Source organism: Spermophilus citellus (assembly GCF_964194105.1).
Source record: "Spermophilus citellus genome assembly, chromosome: X".
Lineage (NCBI taxonomy): Eukaryota > Metazoa > Chordata > Mammalia > Rodentia > Sciuridae > Spermophilus > Spermophilus citellus.
Genome location: NC_138190.1, coordinates 125,427,114 through 125,435,040, shown reverse-complemented (window position 1 = coordinate 125,435,040; position 7,927 = coordinate 125,427,114).

Sequence of the window (7,927 nt, the reverse complement as noted above, 5' to 3'; positions counted from 1 at the left end):
AAAGAAAAAACCAACAAATAAATGATCTCATACTTCATCTCAAAATCCTAGAAAAAGAAGAGCAAAATAACAGCAAAAGAAGTAGAAGGCAAGAAATAATTAAAATCAGAGCTGAATTTAATGAAATCGAAACAAAAGAAACAATTGAAAAAATTGATAAAACTAAAAGTTGGTTCTTTGAAAAAATAAATAAGATCGACAGACCCTTAGCCATGCTAACAAAGAGAAGAAGAGAGAGAACTCAAATTACTAGCATACAGGATGAAAAAGGCAATATCACAACAGACACTTCAGAAATACAGAAGATAATCAGAAATTATTTTGAATCCTTATACTCCAATAAAATAGAAGATAGTGAAGGCATCGATAAATTTCTTAAGTCATATGATCTGCCCAGATTGTGTCAGGAGGATATAGACAACCTAAACAGACCAATAACAATTGAGGAAATAGAAGAAACCATCAAAAGACTACCAACTAAGAAAATCCCAGGACCGGATGGGTATACAGCAGAGTTTTACAAAACCTTTAAAGAGGAACTAATACCAATACTTTTCAAGCTATTTCAGGAAATAGAAAAAGAGGGAGAACTTCCCAATTCATTATACGAGGCCAACATCACCCTGATTCCTAAACCAGACAAAGACACTTCAAAGAAAGAAAACTACAGACCTATATCTGTAATGAACCTAGACGCAAAAATCCTCAATAAAATTCTGGCGAATCGGATTCAAAAACATATAAAAAAAATTGTACACCATGATCAAGTAGGATTCATCCCTGGGATGCAAGGCTGGTTCAATATACGGAAATCAATAAATGTTATTTACCACATCAATAGACTTAAAAATAAGAACCATATGATCATCTTGATAGATGCGGAAAAAGCATTCGACAAAGTACAGCATCCCTTTTTGTTCAAAACTCTCGAAAAAATAGGGATAACAGGAACATACCTCAACATTGTAAAAGCAATCTACGCTAAGCCCCAGGCTAGCATCATTCTGAATGGAGAAAAATTGAAGGCATTCCCTCTAAAATCTGGAACAAGACAGGGATGCCCTCTCTCACCAATTCTGTTCAACATAGTTCTCGAAACACTGGCCAGAGCAATTAGACAGACGAAAGAAATTAAAGGCATAAAAATAGGAAAAGAAGAACTTAAATTATCACTATTTGCAGATGACATGATTCTATACCTAGCAGACCCAAAAGGGTCTACAAAGAAACTATTAGAGCTAATAAATGAATTCAGCAAAGTGGCAGGATATAAAATCAACACGCATAAATCAAAGGCATTCCTGTATATCAGCGACAAACCCTCTGAAATGGAAATGAGGACAACCACTCCATTCACAATATCCTCAAAAATAATAAAATACTTGGGAATTAACCTAACAAAAGAGGTAAAAGACTTATACAATGAAAACTACAGAACCCTAAAGAGAGAAATTGAAGAAGATCTTAGAAGATGGAAAAATATACCATGTTCATGGATAGGCAGAACTAACATCATCAAAATGGCGATATTACCAAAAGTTCTCTATAGGTTTAATGCAATGCCAATCAAAATCCCAATGGCATTTCTTGTAGAAATAGAGAAAGCAATCATGAAATTCATATGGAAAAATAAAGACCCAGAATAGCAAAAACAATGCTAAGCAGGAAGTGTGAATCAGGTGGTATAGCGATACCAGACTTCAAACTATACTACAGAGCAATAGTAACAAAAACAGCATGGTATTGGTACCAAAACAGGCGGGTGGACCAATGGTACAGAATAGATGACACAGAAACCAACCCACAAAACTATAACTTTCTTATATTTGATAAAGGGGCTAAAAGCATGCAATGGAGGAAGGATAGCATCTTCAACAAATGGTGCTGGGAAAACTGGAAATCCATATGCAACAAAATGAAACTGAATTCCTTTCTCTCGCCATGCACAAAAGTTAACTCAAAATGGATCAAGGAGCTTGATATCAAACCAGAGACAAGGCATCTGATAGAAGAAAAAGTTGGCTACGACCTACATACTGTGGGGTCGGGCTCCAAATTCCTCAATAGGACACCCATAGCACAAGAATTAATATCTAGAATCAACAAATGGGACTTGCTCAAACTAAAAAGTTTTTTCTCAGCAAAAGAAACAATAAGAGAGGTAAATAGGGAGCCTACATCATGGGAACAAATCTTTACTCCTCACACTTCAGATAGAGCCTTAATATCCAGAGTATATAAAGAACTCAAAAAATTAGACAATAAGATAACAAATAACCCAATCAACAAATGGGCCAAGGACCTAAACAGACACTTCTCAGAGGAGGACATCCAATCAATCAACAAGTACATGAAAAAATGCTCACCATTGCTAGCAGTCAGAGAAATGCAAATCAAAACCACCCTAAGATATCATCTCACTCCAGTAAGATTGGCAGCCATTATGAAGTCAAACAACAACAAGTGCTGGCGAGGATGTGGGGAAAAGGGTACTCTTGTACATTGTTGGTGGGACTGCAAATTGGTGCAACCAATTTGGAAAGCAGTATGGAGATTTCTTGGAAAGCTGGGAATGGAACCACCATTTGATCCAGCTATTCCCCTTCTGGGTCTATTCCCTAAAGACCTAAAAACAGCATGCTACAGGGACACTGCTACATCTATATTCATAGCAGTACAATTCACAATAGCAAGACTGTGGAAGCAACCTAGATGCCCTTCAATAGACTAATGGATAAAAAAATGTGGCATTTATACACAATGGAGTATTACTCTGCATTAAAAAATGACAAAATTATAGAATTTGGAGGGAAATGGATGGCATTAGAGCAGATTATGCTAAGTGAAGCTAGCCAATCCCTAAAAAACAAATGCCAAATGTCTTCTTTGATATAAGGAGAGTAACTAAGAACAGAGTAGGGAAGAAGAGCATGAGAAGATGACTAACATTAAACAGGGATGAGAGGTGGGAGAGAGAAGGGAAATTGCTTGGAAATGGAAGGAGACCCTTAGGGTTATACAAAATTACATACAAGAGGAAGTGAGGGGAAAGGGAAAAATAATACAAGGGGGAGAAATTAATTACAGTAGTGGGGGTAGAGAGAGAAGAGGGGAGGGGAGGGGAGGGGAGGGGGGATAGTAGAGGATAGGAAAGGCAGCAGAATACAACAGACATGAGTATGTCAATATGTAAGTCAGTGGAAGTGTAACTGATGTGACTCTGCAATCTGTATACGGGGTAAAAATGGGAGTTCATAACCCACTTGAATCAAAGTGTGAAATATGATATATCAAGAACTATGTAATGTTTTGAACAACCAATAAAAAAAAAGAAATCACAAAAAAAATTTACTAAAAGTTGGAAAACTCACATTTTTTTGAACCCAGGGGTTGAACCCAGAGGTGTTTAACCATGGAGCTTCATCCCCAGCCCTTTTCATGTATTTTTTTAACATTGAGACAGGTCTTGCTAAGTTGCTGAGGCTGGCCTTAAACTTGGGATCCTCCTGCCTCAGCTTCCCAAGTTGCTGAGATTACAGGTGTGCGTCGCCATACCCAGCAAGACTCACATTTTGTGATATCAAAACTTACTACACTTTTTCTGTTATCAAGACAGTGTGATACTGGCAAAATTATAGATATTTAGGCTAATGGAGTAGATTTGTAATCCAGAAATAAATCCACACATTTATGATCTATTGGATTCAAAGATAATTAAGTGGGGTAAAAATAGTCTTTTCAACAAACAGTCCTGACACAACTGAATATCCTCATGCAAAAGAGTGTGGTTGTCCCCCTGCCACACGCCATTTACAAATATTAATGTAAAAGGAGTTAAATTACTAGATTCAATTCTGTAAAAATATTATGAGAAAACATGACTAAATTTTCATAACTTTCAAGTAGGCAATGGTTTCCTAGATATGAAAACAAAACCAAAGGCAACCAAAGGAAAAAAAAAACAGATAAAATTTGACTTCACTGAAATAAAAGCTGGGTGTGATGGTGCACATAGGTAATCACAGCACCTTGGGGGCCTGAGGCAGGGAGATCATGAATTTGAGGCTAGTCTCAGCTGCATAGCAAGACCCTGCTTCAAAATTAAAAACAAACAAAAAAGGGCTGAGGATGTAGCTCAGTGGTAGAGCACACCAGGGTTCCATCAGCAGTATTGAACAAAAATATAAATCTTCCATGCTTATTTCAAGTGCATTATCAAGACACTGAAAAGATAATCCACAGTCTGGAAGAAGGTATTTTGAAATCATGTATCTGACAAGAGACTTTTACACAGAATATACAAAGGCTTTTATAACTCAATAATTGAAAAATTAATTTAAAAATTGTCAAAATTTTTAATAGATATTTCTCCAAAGAAAATAGATAAATAACCAATAAGCACATGGAAAAATGTTCTATGTCATTTTGAGCTATCAATGAAATGCAATTCAAGACCACAATGAGAAACCACTTCATGTGTACTAGGATAGCTATAATAAGAGACAGATAATGACAAGCATTGGTGAAGATGTGGAAGAATTGAAATTCACACTCATTCCATTGTAGGAAAGTAAAATGGTACAAGCCACTTTGGAAGATAGTTCATTAATTCTCGAAAACTTAAACAGTTACCATATGACCCAGCAATTCCATACCTAGGTTTATGCCCCCCAAAATGGAAAACTTGTACACACAAAAACATGGACATGAATGTTCACTGCAGCATTAGTCATAGTGGCCATCAAGCTGAAAACAAACCAACTGTCTATCAATTAATGTATACAAAGGCATGCTAAGTGTCTACAGAGGAATATTATTTGGCTATAGAAAAACTTGATGAATGCTACAACATGGATGAGCCTTGAAAATATTATGCTAAGTGAAAGGAACTTGACACAAAAGGCACATATTCTCTGATTTCATTTATATGAAATTTTAAGAATAGAAAAATCCATACAGACAGAAGTTAATGTTTTCCAGGGTCTGGGAACAACAAAGATGTAGGCAGTGAGTGCACATGGATATGAGGTTTCTTTTGCAAGTGATTAAAATGTTTTGTAATTAGCAGTGGTGGATGTACATTCTTGTGAATATAATAAAAAACCTCTGAAGTGTACACTTGTGAATAGTGAATTTTATGGTAGTGAATTATATCAATGAAGCTATTTTCAAAATGTATATGTGTATATACACATGCATATAGCCTTTGTGGGATCACTCAAACTTACTTCATTTTAGTTATTTCCTCTGTCAAATAAAGGGAAAAAATGATCCCTTCTCTTATTTCTATCCATGGATAGGGTGCAGATCAAAAGTGATAAAATTAAGTATGAAATGTGTCTTGAATTCAAAGGCTTATTTGTTGTTTACTGCTAATATTTCTTTGCACTTATTCATAAGTGCCTCTGTCACTTATTGCTACAGAATCTGAAAGGTTTATGTGTAGTTAAGTTTGGGATCATGAGGTTAGAAAAGTCAAAGATTTCATCTTCTTTTCCCCCATTGTCTCTCCCACCCTCACATGCACACACATGCTTCCAGCTCAGCAACATTTTCTTTACTACCTTATAAGGAAAGTCCTGTTTTTTTTTTCCTTTCCCAAGGAGAAACGTAAGCAACTGTGTTAAAATGTATGAGACAAGGTTTGAAGAAGCTTTATTTTAGGGTGGAAAAAATAAATACAGCCTATAGTTGAAAGCACGACAGGGGGACCAGTAAAGTGGCTACATGACTAATCTCTTCTTAGAGCATCACTGTGTCATATGGTTGTTTTAGATAAAATAATGGGCAATAAACCTGTATCCTCCAAATTGTTGTGTTTTGTTAATTCTGCCTTCCTGATTGAAGCCAGGAAAACTGGGATGTGGGTAGAACCTGGCACTCCTAACAGAAGCATAGTCAAATGTAGTTGAAGAATGTGTCTATAAATATGTATAGACACATGCAAACTTGTGCACATGTGTCTTCCTTTATTTTATTTGATTGTGGCCATTTGTGTATAACACTTCAGGGTATAAATCAGTTTAACATTAATTAAAATGTATGAAGCCTCATAAAGTGATATTAAAATGCCAGGCTTCAGTTGCCACCCCTTTAGGAAAGGACAATAAAAAGATAAATCTTTTCCTGTTCATCTTTTTTCACCCTGTCTCTTACATTCATTCATACATACACAGATCTCATAAACCCCTTTCCTGTTGGACTTTGCTTGAGTCTCTATAATAGCTCCCTGTTGCCATTTGGATGAACTCCAAGTGCTTCAGACTGTTTTTTTTTAAATAGCCTGCCCTAAACTGGCTGGACCTTACCTACACAAACATGCTTAATTTTGCTCTGTAGAGTCTTTGTTCGGTTTGCATCCTCCCTGCTTCCTGCCTACTCCATGTTTACTCTTCTGTAGCTTTCCTAACTATTTTCTAAATCTTTCTTTGTTTGCCTGCATTAAGACCCTTGGAACTAATGTTTTAGCCCATGTTTTCATTGAGCTTCTATGGCACAGTCTCTGATAAATCTTAATCATGTTATTGTGTTTACCAATTATGAAGTGTGTTTTAATTTGGTAAAAATAATATATACATATACACATATATGTATTTGTACTTTTCCTATATGTATTTAGCTGAATTAAATTGAAGTGGATATTGAATATATATGTAATATGTATATTCAAGTGGATTAATTCTATAATAGACATCTCATTCAATCATTTGTAATCAAATGAATGTGATTTCTTGGGTGGGAGAGAAGACTTTAATTTTTAGAATCCTAGATACTCTTATATAAGATTATCTCAGTCATGTAAAAATTAATTCATACATTTATTTAATACATACTTATTGAGAACTTTATTCCAAGTGTAAGGAAGGTAATTCATTGTATGCGTTGTAGAGGGGAACTTGGTTGAGAACTGCTGGCTTACCCACACAATTTAGTACCTGATTATATATTGTTTGATATCTGTCTCTAATTGTTTCTTGAGGTTAAATTTTGTTTCCCCAGTCCCAACTCCCCAACTGAAGCTTTGTGAACTCACTGAAGTCTATTTTAATCCCCTGCAGTAACTAACACAGGAAGGAGGATATAGTAGTAGATGCTTAATAAGTATCAGTGATTGATTAAAATATGATTAATGAGAGTCAGAGACATTGGGAAAATTGAAGTGCATAAAATCCAGAGAAACTCATATTCATATCTGACAACTTAAAATTATGAGCTATTAAGTTGTCATCACCCCAGGTTTTGTTTATTTCATTTTTTAAGTCTCCATCTGAAATTACACTAATTAATGAAAGGGTAGTTAGTTAACTGTTCTAGTGTGCTTAATTACTTCTCTTTTTATGTGTTTAAAATTTGATAGTTTAAGATTTTGAAATATATATTTAGAAAATAGAATAGATATAGGTAGGAAAGGGATTTTAAACTCAATTATACAATTTTATAGTAATTTAAATTATAATGTAAATTAGAATCAGATAATTTTAGAGCTCAAAGGGACTTTAAAAAGTCTAACCACTTCTTTTATAGTTGAGAAAAGTGAGGTCTAGTCAGGATAAGGACTTATTCAAGGTCACACACTCTGTGGACAAAATGAATGTTCTCTGTTATCTGGATGCACATGGACTGTTCTTGTACCTGGTTTTATTTGTTAAGAATGGCACAAGTGTGGGAACATAGAATAAATGCATGTCTATTACTGGGGAAATAACCTGCAAAATGACAAAGCTGACACACTCGTTGACATGGTAAATTGTAAGTGGCTTAAAGAAATTGTTAACAATTTTTCTGGCCATATGACACGAAATGAAGACAGATAATAAATAATCCCGAAATTATTGATGTGGTGATGGTCTCCTGAGGAGGACAAAGGGCTAGCTAGTCTCATGCTTCTCACTTAATCACATTTAATCATGGATTGTTTCCTAAGCTT